The sequence below is a fragment of the Pan troglodytes genome, chromosome 11, assembly GCF_028858775.2.
Source record: "Pan troglodytes isolate AG18354 chromosome 11, NHGRI_mPanTro3-v2.0_pri, whole genome shotgun sequence".
Taxonomy (NCBI): domain Eukaryota; kingdom Metazoa; phylum Chordata; class Mammalia; order Primates; family Hominidae; genus Pan; species Pan troglodytes.
Window position 1 is genome coordinate 97,771,514 of NC_072409.2, and position 13,678 is coordinate 97,785,191.

Sequence of the window (13,678 nt, forward strand, 5' to 3'; positions counted from 1 at the left end):
AAATGTAAATACACAAAATCAGGAGAAATGTATATCAGTATTTAAATTGTATATGTAACTTAAAGAATTTCAAATATTTACTCAGTATCTCAAGAAAATGCCTAAGAAAGGGGAAGGTTTCTACTTAATGCATAGCAAGCATTCTTCAATGTCCACTCTTTTCTTCCCACCCATTTCTGTCATTCTTGATGTACTTCACACAAATGGCAGCTAGTTCTTCAAAAAAATTGTTTTTGTCTCTCAAGTCCTAAGTTATTTTTGAAATTCAGTCCATGTATTCCTTGGGGGAAGAGAATCAGACTGCTGAATATATTTATGTATTACTATTTTGTCATTTGTTTATATTAATAATATGTTGTTCCTTTTTTTTTTTTTTAGAACAACTCAGCAAAATAAAATTCCTGTTTATTGTTGGACAACATTGTTTCACACATACAACAAACGGGCCAAAAAAAATAAACAGCAACTTCATAGACAAAAAAGGAAAAAAAAGAAACCTTTTATCTTTGGCCTTTTTAACCATCTCATACAAACCAACTACTTATAGTACAGCTAAGTACATACGCAAAAAAGTTACTGGAATGCTCGGAATAAGATTGTTTTTCTGTTGTCATTTTTGCTTTTTTTACAAGGTTTTTTTTCTCCTTTGAGATTATAATGAACATGGTCACACCACAAGTAAAGTCAGATGTAGGACAGAGAACGCTCCGAAGGCCGGTTTGGTCATCCGAGATCATTAAAAATGGCTGACCCTAACAATATGTACAAAAATATAAAATGTAAATAAAAAATATAAACAAATTTCCTTTTTAAAGTACTTTTAAGAAAAAAAGCAGGGCCTTGGAAGTTTTGGTTCTTTTTTCCTCCCCTGTTGCAAATTCTCATGGTTTGGGTTGGGTGGTGGAGAGCGCGTGTCATCTGCGGGTGGCACTGCCCACGGTGGGCGGGCGGGCCTCTCTACTCGAAGGTGACCACGTTTAGATTCTGAGACGGGAAGTGGAGGGTGAATAGGTCACGGCGGCCTTTTTTTTTAGTTTAACTTTTCCTTTTTTGCTGTCTAGTCATCCTCGTCGGTATGTTGTTCCTGTTAAGGAAGCATAATCTTCATATGGACAGGAAAGCACTGCACAGGCACATATGTGTACACATGAAGCAGCCAAGTGGAGAGGCTGGGTGGAATAGGAAATGTCCTAAAACTGTTCACAGAGACTCAGATGTTCCAGTGTCCCCGCTGAACCCAGCCTCTAGCTGTGCCTACGGAACCACCAGATATATGACTGAACCATCCTGAACATTCTATTCCAACTAAGCTCTCCAAAGAGTGCAGCCCCAGTGGATGCACAAGGAGCAGAAGAATCATTCAGATGAACTCAGTCAACCCATAAATTATGGGACATAATGATAATATTGTTTTAAACCACTACGTTTGGGTTGGTTTATTACATAACAATAGGTCAATGGAACACCATGGTAGCATATGTTGAAGTGGGAAAGGAAAAATTCATCTTCATAACCCACGTTTGCTTTCAGAAACACAAAAAAGGGGTGCTTTTCTTTCTAGGTTATCCATATTTGTTGAAAAATGGGATTTTAAGATCATGATAGGTGCTGATCTTCAGCTGACACCGAGGAAGAATAACAGTCTTTTAGCAGGCCCCTGTGATTTTGTGTCTGATGCTATAAATCTCAAAATTACCTGCTGCCAGAATTTCCCTGTATGCCTCACTACTTTTGCCTTTAGGGTAGAAAACATTAAAGCCGTGTAATGATATTTCCATCTTAATGGATGGTGTCATTCTTCACATCTCCTTCCTCAATATAAGTGCCTATGGCTTTCTGTAAGCACTAGGTGGCTGGAAAAATTTTAGTATCATACTTTACTATTCTCTTGCTTACTGTGTTATTCTATACATGTTTTGGTAGCTGTGAAATGACATAAAGTGATTACTTCTTTATGTAATTCTAAGCGTAATGACTTTATTCCTCATTCTGCATTTTACAAGTCATCAAAGTCACTGCCTTTCACACATCCTTTGGAAGAAATGAGTTCAGGGCACTGTCAGGGGCTTCAGTCCTCACCCATTCTTCCCTGCATTGAACCAAGTACCTTTCAGCCTCAAAATGTGACCATGAGGCTTTAAGCTCCACGGATTAGGACTACTGCTATCATGCTCACCACTCTATTTTGAAAGCCTAGCAGTGCCTGGTACAGAATTGAGTTCTATAAATATATGAGTGGTAAATTAATGAAGGCTTTTTAAAAAATCAGTTATTAATTTTATAAATTTTAGAATTAGAGGCTTAGAAGTCATCTAATCTAGCTCCTTCTGGAGCCCAGAGAGAAGTAGATCGACTTTCCCAAGAGCATTTATCTAATAAGGGTCAGAGTATAGATTAAAATGTAGATTTCTTGATGCCAGTCATGTCCTTTCCACTCCATGGCTCTGGTGTCTCTATCCCCGGTTTGGGTTGTCTCTTCAAAGAGTTGGCAAGTATAGGATGTGGATGACGTGGATCATAGCTGACTGCAAGCTCAATGAATCAACAGTGAAATGTGGCTAATATAAATGTGAGCTGCTATTAAAAGTACAGTGTAGGAAACAAAATATATGACGGCTTTTTTTCTACTTCATGCTGAAGAGATCATAAACACTGGTAGGGAGTTAATTTCTAGATGCCAAACTTTAAGAAGGACATTGGCCAAACCAACAATTTATAAAGAAAGAAAACATGATCATTGTTATCTGGAAAGCATTTGACAATCCGTGGGATTAATCAAGGGCATTTTGCCTAAGAAGGGGAGAAATGAGAATATGTGAGAGCTGTCTTCAAGTACTTCTAAGACAGTGTCGATTTACTGGCCTCTGTCCTGCCCACTACCTTGATTTCTTTTTTTTTGCATTCTTGCTGTTTACATTCTGACTTCTGTCATCACTACTCCACTCTCTCCAAGCTCACCAAGGCTCGTCTTCCACCCACTGGCCCTCAGTCATCACCCTCTTATGATCATATCCTCCTTCTTGAAAATCTCTCCCCCTTGTTTTCTGTGGTAACTGAGAATAACGCTAACTCACTGGCCATTCCTTTGGTTTCTCATTGGGGGGGTCCTCCTGGGCCTCCAACCCAACAAACTAACCATAGATGATCCCAGGACTCTGTCAACGGGCATCTTTTCTTCTATTGTTTCTCGCCCTGCAATTCTTTTAAGCTCTCAGTGAGTCAGCCATCTCTTTTAGGCAGATGATTCCCAAACCCATGCATGGAACCATGGCTCTTATGTGGCATGTTCTATATTTCCTGCATTCACATACTGAACTTTGCAGTGCCCTGTGCCTGGAATGCCATCCCTCCTATCTCCTTCTACTAAAATCTCATCAGTCCTTAAAGGCTGCTGTTTCTACGCATCCTCCAAGCACCTATAATCTCCCCTCCACAGAATCCACAGAGGTCCTGCTCTTGTAGCAAGATCTGGAGTCACAGGACCTGCATGGAAGTCCTGGTTTACCACCTCTCTGCTGTGTGCTTTGAGTAAATTACTGAAACTGAATCTTAGGTCCTTCATGTGTAAATGAGGAAGAACAATAATACTTATCTTACAGAATAGTGGTGATAATTATGAAAAGTGATTTGTAAACTATAAAATGCTATACAGAGTTTGGTAATATATACCAGGGATTTCTTTTTACAGTATGAGCTAGTAGAGCATGTCCACTCAAACGAATTAGTATTTCCACCTTGACTGACTCACTTGGCTGACAAAGTGTGTGGACATTCCAATGTAAACAAGACTGGCAAGGGGATATGGGACATTTATGTCATAATTTATTGAGATACGACTCCTGGCACCTCATTTTTAAACAAAAAAAGCACAGCATATTATTATTTATCTGATGGCATGTGTTTTGGGCCTTTTGTGTTTTGGGCCACATGTGTTTTGGGCCATGTGTCTTGTGGCCATTTGGGAATTCATCTTACCTTTCTTACTATGTTATAAAGATACCAAGGCCAGGGGCCCTAACCTACTGATAATGCTGCAAGTCCAAGAACAAGTATCTTAAACTTAGGATGTCTACTGTATTTGTTGAATACAATGAAAATAAATTTGGCACATCTAGTTCATCAAAGTGGAATTCAGCCCCTTATCTTGATTAAAAAAAAAAACCACTTCAAATAATCAAATACAGTATATTGAACATTGGCTACTTAGTAGGTAATGAAAACCTTGGCACCAGAGGCATTCACACAGGAGCTGAAGAAAAAAATTAGAGGAATTCTGAGAGTCTTTCCAACTCTGAGAAACTGTGAATTAGCTAAAATTATTGCTAGTATTTCCACGGTTACTTCCCACAACCTCTATAATAGTAGATATAGAATAGATGTTCAGCAATTGGTGGTGACATTTACTCCCCCCACATTACAGTTGTGTAAAGGTTTTTTGTTTGCTCTTAGCATCTTTGGAGGACTGTCTACCTTTTAGGCATCTAAATAACAGCCTCTTTGACCATGCATTAAGGTCACAGATGATGGATAACTCAAACACATTTGGATCTATGTATTCATTAAATAGATGGACTAGGTAACACAGAAGCCACCATAACACATTTTCCAGAATCAAGAATCTGAGTTGAATGGTTTTAAATGTTGCCCACATCCACTGCACTTTCCGGTTAGCTTCTTTCTTCATTCTCCCCTGGGGATCCCATTTCTACTAGCCCCCTCCTTTCCTTCTATGCATATGTCATTGTCTCCTACTTCACAGAAAAAAAAATTAAGTCCTTTAGATTTGAATACCCTAAAATCACTGCCTCCCCAAACTTCCGTGCCCCTGAACCATGCTTCCTTCAGTCTCTCATGGGTTAACTTGTCTTTCTTGCTGATTAAGGCAAATCTCTTCCATCTGCACTCTGAATTCCATCCACTGCTGTCCCCAAAGGGATCTCATTCCATTATTTATTACTCTCCCCCCTCCTCTATATTGTCACTCTTTCCCTCCCATTGATTCTTTTCTCTATGCTCATCTCTTCATATCTTCATATTTAAGACAGAGAGAGCGAGAGCAAGCCTCTTCTCCACGTTGTGTTCCTGTTCCTACTAGCCAAAGGTTTTCCTTCCTTTCACAGCCATGTTTCTAGAAAGAAGTCTTCACTATACTTCATGACTCCACAAACTCAGCAAACAGAAACTCTGACTTTTGATGTCATCATCCAACTAAAATTTCCCTGGCTAAAATTATCAATATCTTCCTAGATACCAAATCTAATAGGCATTTTCCAGTCTTCATTTCACCTGCATGAATTGTGACCTAGTAGGTCATCCCTTTTGCTTGAAACTGTCTTCTTTCCTTTCCGTGACACCATACCCTTCAGACTGTCTTCCATCTTCCCCATAGTTTGGTATTCCCCTGCCCATCCTTTAAAGGCTGTTGTTCTCTGGTGCTCCATTGTTATACCACTAGTATCTTATTCTACCAATTATTCCTGGAAATCTTTTTCATAACCGTGGAAACAGACAGCACTGATACAATGACAACTTTCAAATATAGGTACCTTTATTTCAAATTCCAGACACCTATATCCCCAATTGCCTATTAAGCATTATTAAACAAATGTCTCCCAGGAACCTCTAACTGAATAATTCAAATTGAATTTATTTCTTGTCCAGCCTTTCCAAATGTGTTCTTGCTTCTACAAACTCTGTCCATACTGGTACCACATCCTCCCAGGTAATCCAAGCCAGAAACTGTAAGTCTGCCTATAATCTGTCTTTTCTTTTCCCTCTACATTAAATTAATTGCTATATCCTAGCCCTGCTGCCTCCTGAATATCTTTTCTACTTGACTGCTCCATCTGCAGGTTTGGTCAGCCCCCTCCTGGACAACTATAGCATTCTTCTTGATAGTCTCTCTGTTTCTAATCTTATCCTTTCTTCAGTCCAACACATTGTTGCTTGAGTGAGCTTTCTAAAAAACAATGCCAATCACATCTCTCTGGCATGACATGTGTCAACTCTTCACTTCTACATGCAGTGTTTCTCAGATTTTGATGTACATATGTCAATGGGGAATCTCATTATATTATCAGTTCTCACTCAGGAGGTCTGGGTTAGGGCCTGAGATGATGCTTTTCTAACACACTCCCTGGTGATGTGATGTTGTGCTCCAGAAACCACTGTAGTAGCAAGTGGTACTAAATTGTACCACTTTTGTACAATTATCTAGATTGTAAACTTAACCTCCTTTTAAAGGCCCCCAAAGCCTTTTCTGTTGGGTCTCCATTTATCCCTATAGACTCGTCTCCAACCATTTTTCCTTCTTTGCTCTTAATGCTTTAGCAACATTGGATGGCTTCTGGCCTTCTGAACCCACCATGATCATCTGCTCCTCTATGGCTTTACATTTTCAGTTCCATCTGACTTGCGTGCCCACCTATAACTCTATCGGTTTATATTTACTCAACATTATCTCGGTAAGTCTGACTCCTTGCCAGATGATGAGCTCATTAAGAAGGGTCTGGTTCATCTCCCAGTTTCTAGCCCTAGCAGAGTATCCTGGCTCAGAGGAGCTACTCTCCAAAGTTTGGGGAATCAATAATCTATTCCTCTACAGCATAAGCCACTTAAAAATTCCCAGTTTTCCATAAACACTTTCTATTGGAGAACCTGCTGGCAAATAATCATAAAACAAAATTTTAATGAGATAAGTCTAGAAGATTTTTCCTTTTAGAGGTTAAAACAAAAACACTAAAGTGGGAATAGATAAGGAAAGAGTCTAAAGTGTAAACATGTATTACATATAGAGTTAGAGCCTATCTTATATTTAATCAACTAGAATCTAGGCAAATTTAACACTAATAAAAATATTTACATGTTTTTCAAATTGCTTCACCAAACTCTTTTTGTTTAAATGTGCCCCTGAGTATATTACCAAATGTGTTAAATGTGTCACCCATTAAAAAATGGATAATGAAGGATTAGCTAATGAGTCATTTGAAGGTCCTGCTTATTAATTTTTATAGCTTCATTGCCTGGAACCTAATCATCAACTGTTATCAATATCCTGGGAGAAGTGGAAAAATAAAATAAAAAATTCTTTATTTATTATAGGTAAGTTTCTGTAGAACTTTGTAATTTGCTCGTTCTTGTCCTTTCTAGAATTCATGGATGCTTCTAACATTTTACTCACTCTTCATAGAGGTTGCAAATTTTAATTATATTTGTGCCGATTCCCATTTGACTTGACTTTAGTATCTGATCTTGACTTTTTAAGAGACATTTCTGTTTTATAGTTACCAAATAAATTCCTCTACCCTGTTAATCATCCATGTTTTTTTTTTTTTTTTTGGCTGTCACTGAAGTGTAGGTGACTGAATGTTAAACAAACATTCTTTTTCAAACTCAAACTGAAAATAGGATGTTCCATTTGTTTATACTATGTAGACATGAAAAAATGTGAGCTTTTTTCCCTTCAGTTCCAAAAAGCCCACTCCCTTCTCTACCAAAACTCTATTTTTTAAAATCTAAAAGTTTGTCAGGTTTTTGTTGTAGACACATTACTATGTTTCTAGGGTTTTAAAATATTCTTTACATCGATGAAGCAGATTTGGTCATTTCAACAAATATTTATGTAGCTTCTACTACATTATAAGAGCTGTGTCAGGTGCTGGAGGTGTTGAACACAAAAATAAATATGGTCTCTTTTTTCCATGGTCTTACAGTCTAGTAGAAGAGATAATGGCAGGTAAAAACTTCCTAAAATGCCAAAGAGAAGCTGGTATCTCCAATATGGAGATAAAAGCTTCATGCTGTGCAACTGTAGAGAATAGTGGAATACACTGTTCTTGCAAAATATAATGATGTGCTCTGAACTGTAAACCACCTATGTTCATTTTCATGCCTACTTATGTGGATCCCTGAAGCTCAATCAATGGAATGGAACAGCCTCTAGATTAACAGTTTCTACAGTTGCTTTGGTCTTTTGGGACAAAAGAATAGGTCAGCCAAAAAATAACAATTGAGCCTCCATTCTGTGTGCAAGACTCTATGGAAAGTCCTGTTCTGCTTAGTTGATGGCAGTGAAAATGAGACTTATAAGAAATCAAGCACATCTGCTTCTTGGGTAGCCTTACCAGTGTAAAGAGCAGATAGGAAGAGGGAATACCCCCAAATTATACCCATTCTGCAATAATGCAAATAGATGCTGCAAGTTGGTTCCAAGCAGTGAATGAGCTGATGGAAACCAAGACTGTGTCCAATAGGTGCTAAGTGGTGAGCCATTCCCATCTTGTCCCCATACCACCTACCAACATCTTTCTTACTCTGGTTGCTAAGCCACCTTTTTTCCTGATTAACTAAAATATTATACTATTTCTATCCATCTATAGCCATCACTTTCTTTAAAACCATTTATTACATTCCTAACTTATATCAAAAATTAGTCTAGGTTTTCTATAGCTAGAATCAAATCCTCACAAATCAGCAAAATGAATTCAGTATTATTATTTATATTTTATACTTGGTCAAACTAAGTTTCAGAGGTTACGTACCCTGACCAATGGTAGAATTGGAATTTGAATACGGGACTGTGTTTTCTTAGAAATTAAGGGATACTATTATATTAAATATTCTTGAGTGCCTAAATATATTTAAACAACTATGCTAAAACCTGTAAGTAATTCAATGGTAAGATCCATGCCTTCAAAGAGATAGAGTCTAAAAGGAGAAAGAGAAATAGAAAGGTGTTAGCCACTTAGAAATGTGGGACAGAATGAATTTGCTTTGCAATGCACTAAATCACCATAAAATTCTACACAATAAATTTCATGCTTTAACATGTATAATATTTAAATGCATTCTTGTAATATTTTTCAATAATACAGAAGTATATAGAGACTATAAATGAAAATCTCCTAAACCCTTGAATCCTGTGTGTTCTTTATAAGGGCACACTACCACATTCACTGAAGACCACATGTTCACCAAATATTGTTTGAGCATATGCCTTGCAGATAGCCTGTGCTAACAAAAAAGTGTTGCTTAGTATAATGTACCTGCCATTACCATATTATACATAATAATTTCACCACTCTAAAAAGTCTCCTGTGTTTTACCTATTCAACCCTGTTCCCTCCCTCAAAACCTCTAGCAACCATTGATCTATCCAGTTTTGCCTTTCCCAAAATGTCATAAAATCAGAATCATATACTATGTAGCTTTTTCAGGCTAGCTTCTTTTTCTCAGCAATATGTATTTAAGATTCATCAATATCTTTGCATGGCTTGATAGCTCATACCTCTTTATTGCTGAATAGTATTTCATTCACCTATTGAAGGATATTTTGGTTTCTTGCGATTTTTGATCACTATAAATAAAGCTGCCATAAATATCTGACTGCAGGTTTTTGTGTGGACATAAATTTTCAAATTGGTTGAGTAAATACCTAAAAATGTGATTGCTGGATCATACAGTAACTATGGTATGTAAATATGGTAAGACTATGTTGAGCTTTCTAAGAAACTGCCAAACAATCTTTCAAACTTGGTGTATTTTCGATTCCCACTAGCAATGAATGAGAATGTGTTGCTTTGTATCCTTCTCAACAATTAATATTGACTAGTTTTTGGATTTTAGTCATTCTAATAGGTGTGTAGTATCTCCTTGGTTTTAATTTGCATTTTCCTAGTGATAGATTATGTTGAACATCTGTTCATATGGTTATTTTTCCATCTGTGTATTCTCTTTGATGCAGTGTCTATTCAAGTTTTTGCCTGTTTTCTTACTGTTGAGTTTTAAGAGGTCTTTGTTTATCTTAAACGCAAGTCATTTATGAGATATTTAGTCTGCAAACATTTTCTCCCATTCTATGGGCTTGTCTTTTTATCCTTGTAACTGTCTTTCACAGAGAAAAAGATTTTAATTAGATAATGTTTAGCTTATAAATTTTCTTTCATGGATCATGCTTTTGGTATTATATTAACATCTAAAACTCATCACCAAACTCAAGGTTTTCTCATATATTATAGTCAAGGAATTTCATAGGTTTGCATTTTACACTTAGGTCTATAATCCACTTTTGAGCTAACGTTTATGAAAGATATGAGGTCTGTGTCTGGGTTCATTTTGTTGCATGTTTCGAATATCCAATTTTTCCAGCACCATAATCATGCAATTTTAAAATTGGTAGAGTGAAAGGATCATTGTAGGTTATATGCAGTTATTAATGGATTAATAAAACTAACATGATGATTAACATTCCCTCAAGTTTGTAAAGCACTAGGAGTTATTAATGTGAGTCACTTAGAACGCAGGAAACTGAGGATCAGCAGATGTAGAACCTGTCAAATAGTTACCAAATAAGCTCCTGCATGGTCCTCAAAGAACCGAAAACAAATGGTCACAGCAATTGTGCATAACATTGAATACCTATGGGGTATTGTTCAAGAACGCTCAACTCTTTTGTTACTAATATACCTTTATGGTCTCTTTCTTTGAGCTTTTAAAGTTTTCTATCTTCAACAGTCTACTTTTAACATATAAATGCCACTAAGAGTTGTTTCACCTCTTTAGCTGTCAGAATGATCAGGTTATACCTAAATAACATTGATATCATTGTTGTAGACCCTTAACTAGAATGAGGCCATCTCCTCACTCCAGCTCTCACAGCAGCTCCCACAATCTCTGTTTGGACACTTCTATTATCTATGCATTTGCATCTTTATGAGGCAGCCTGCTGACCTGACAGCTCCAAAGATCTGAAGGAAAGTATCTTTATCATGCTGAGACAGAGTTCATTTTGCTGTAACTCCATCATAGTCCCACTGTTTAGAAACAGAGTGTTATCCTCGGCCAGGTGTCTTGGCAGGAGTACTCACCTGAATGAAAGCTACTGGAGTACATGGACCCCTCTGAGCTGGGTGACTTTGGGCCACTCTGTCATTCCTACAAGTCTTAATTATCTCATTTAACATAAAGTTTTAAAATTCTCTGCTTCTAAAAAGCTAGTATCTTTGCAAAAATTTGTTTTAATCCAACCAAAATAGAAGGTAAATAATGGGGAACACCTGGGGAATAGGAAAATGGTAGGAAGAATGTAAGGGGCACTGAAATAGGAGGAAAATTTAAATAGCCAATTTTACATATGTGTAAGTTTAGCCATAAAGAGATATACACTATTAGGGCCAGGTGTGGTGGCTCGTGCCTGTAATCCCAGCACTTTGGAAGGGCGAGGAGGAAGGATCACATGAGGTCAGGAGCTCGAGACCAGCCTGGCCAACAAGGTGAAACCCTGTCTCTACTAAAAATACAAAAATTAGCCAGGTTTGATGGTGGGCATCTGTAATCCCAGCTACCCAGGAAGCTGAGGCAGAGTAATCGCTTGAACCAGGAGGCAGAGGTTGCAGTAAGCCAAGATCGCGCCACTGCACTCCAGCCTGAGCAAGAGGGACACTTGGTCTCAAAAAAAGAAAGAAAGAAAGAAAGAAAAAGATGTATATACTATTAAGACATGCAAAGTGTATCCCATAGCCTTAATAGAAACATCACTTTCAAAATTACTTGTCCTTGTAGTAAGTTTTAACTCTCAAAATCAGGAGAGAGTTCCATTCTTCATGTGTTCTGAAGATAGTAAGAAACTGCCACAAAAACACAGCTCCAAATAGCACTATCTTTCCTGAGGCAACGTTTTACTCAGTTGTTAAACGTTCCCACCAGAAATCTTTTGGAAAGTCTTAAAACATATTTTATCTGCCCCCTCCCCATTTTCCTACAGAAACAAAATTAATTGTTCCCTCAATGGCAGTTCCCTCACTTCTTTTAAAACTCTGTGAAGGAAATGTGGCTTTGTGCAAATTATTTTCATTCCTCTAACATCTATAATGAAAGAGTCTGTTTAATGTATTCATTGAAAGAATTATTTAAGCTCCAGTTCAGCCCTTCATTATTGCCAGGGATAAAAGAAACAAAAGGTGATTTGCACTTGAGAATTTGCAGAATGAAGTGTCTGTTAAACAAAACCAGCAGCAACCAGCATCTTGAGCAGGCACCAGGCAGGAATGGGGACCCATCTATAAAGCATGCACACGCCTACACTTGACCCATGGGGTTCTGACAAGGGAGGATGCCAATATGATTCCATCAGACAGAGTGACAAAAAACCCGGCTTTAAAAAAAACACAAAAGCACACGGCAGCTCTGATATTCGCTGCTAAGCAACATTGTCCTGCTCCACAGCCCTTACCCCCAACTGCCATAAAAAATAGAGTGAAGTGGAAGTTACTGACTGTGGGAAAGGAAGATGTACTTGGGATGGAGAGAAGCTGCAAACCCACTTTTTAAAATCCTTCAATTAGAACCAATTGACCAGAGCCCATGTGTAATTGCTAAATGAAGGAGAAGGGAACTTGGTCCAGAGGCTCCACGGGGTTCCTCAGAGCATACCCCTTAAGGGGAACATGCCAATCCAGAGTCTTAAAATGAGTGTGTCCTCTGGCTCCGGCTCCACTTTCCTAGATGGCAGCAGAGAGTAGAAGGTGGTTAAGCCTTCTGATTACAAGCTTGTTTAACTCCAACAAATTCCACTTTGTCCAGGCTCAATGCTGCCCTGTTAGCATTGGAGTGAAACTGCCATCGACAGACCTGCATCATCCTCACTGCACCCAGTATTTACTGAGTCCCTACTGAATTCCAAAACCCAGACTAGTGTTTCATGTACACTAGTTCATCTTCAAAACCATACCAAAAGTAAGCATTACCCCCTCCGTGTGATAGACTAGAAAACAAATTCTCAGAAAGGTTAGGGTAAAAACTAGCTAAACCAGGATTTGAACTCTATCCCTGTCTCATTCTAAAGTTCGGAAGATTTTACCACTCTTTGGCACTATGGCACATACATATGGCCTGGGTCACTTGTTAAGACAATAGCTTTGTGATGCAACCCTGTTGTCATCTCTTGTCAAAGGCCACTCTCCTTTTTAGAGAGCCAGCATACTGTGATAGATAAATGCATAGATTCTCCGACTTCCGTGTTAAAAATCTGCCTCTTGCTAGATGTGGAACTGTGGCAAGAGATATATTTATCTCTGCCTCAGTTTTCTCAGCTGCACCTGCTTCATAAGTTGTTCCAAGTCTCCAAATACTTTTCCAAGTCCCCACTGTAAAACCTGAGGGACAGAATTAGGTGAGGGGGTGCCCTCCATGGAGATCAAAGGAGGGAGAACAGGAGTTAGATGCAAAAGAGATTTCTAAGGTTTTAAAGAACGCATATTATGAAAAGAAGAGCCGGTCTTAATTTCATTGTTCCCTATTCCACTGACTTTTTCTTTGTCCTTTGTTAGCACAGACAAAGACAGCAAGAACCTTGAAGAAATAGCAAGTGAGGGAAAGGAATATGGGTGCTGCTTGACCTCAGATATTCTAATGTATTTGGTGAGCTCTGTGTGTGGAGCATGGAACAACAGAAGCAGCTGTTCTCTCCAGACTCATTCTGTAACTTGATGGTAGAAGATACCGCAGGCAGGAGAAAAAGAAGGGGAAGAGGTCAGGGGACTGCTAGAGCTCTTGTTTCTAAAGCTATTGGAACATTCCTCAGTGTTCTCTAACATCCAAGGCAAGCTCCTGCAGGGAAAAAGGACAAGAACTCTCACTTACTGAGTTTGCCTACTACATATTGGGCCATCCCAGGTGATAC

At 38.3% G+C, this 13,678-nt stretch overlaps 1 protein-coding gene and 1 non-coding gene across 4 annotated transcripts in view; both read right to left on the reverse strand.

Annotated features, from left to right (window-relative positions):
• ADAMTSL1 (ADAMTS like 1) overlaps positions 1 to 13,678 on the reverse strand; it is a 1,017,570-nt gene that overhangs the window by 769,880 nt on the left and 234,012 nt on the right. The gene's annotated exons all lie outside the window — the stretch shown is intronic.
• Positions 514 to 597, reverse strand: MIR1244-8 (microRNA mir-1244-8). Its single transcript, NR_035597.2, has one exon. It is a non-coding gene; the product is annotated as a microRNA mir-1244-8 (primary transcript).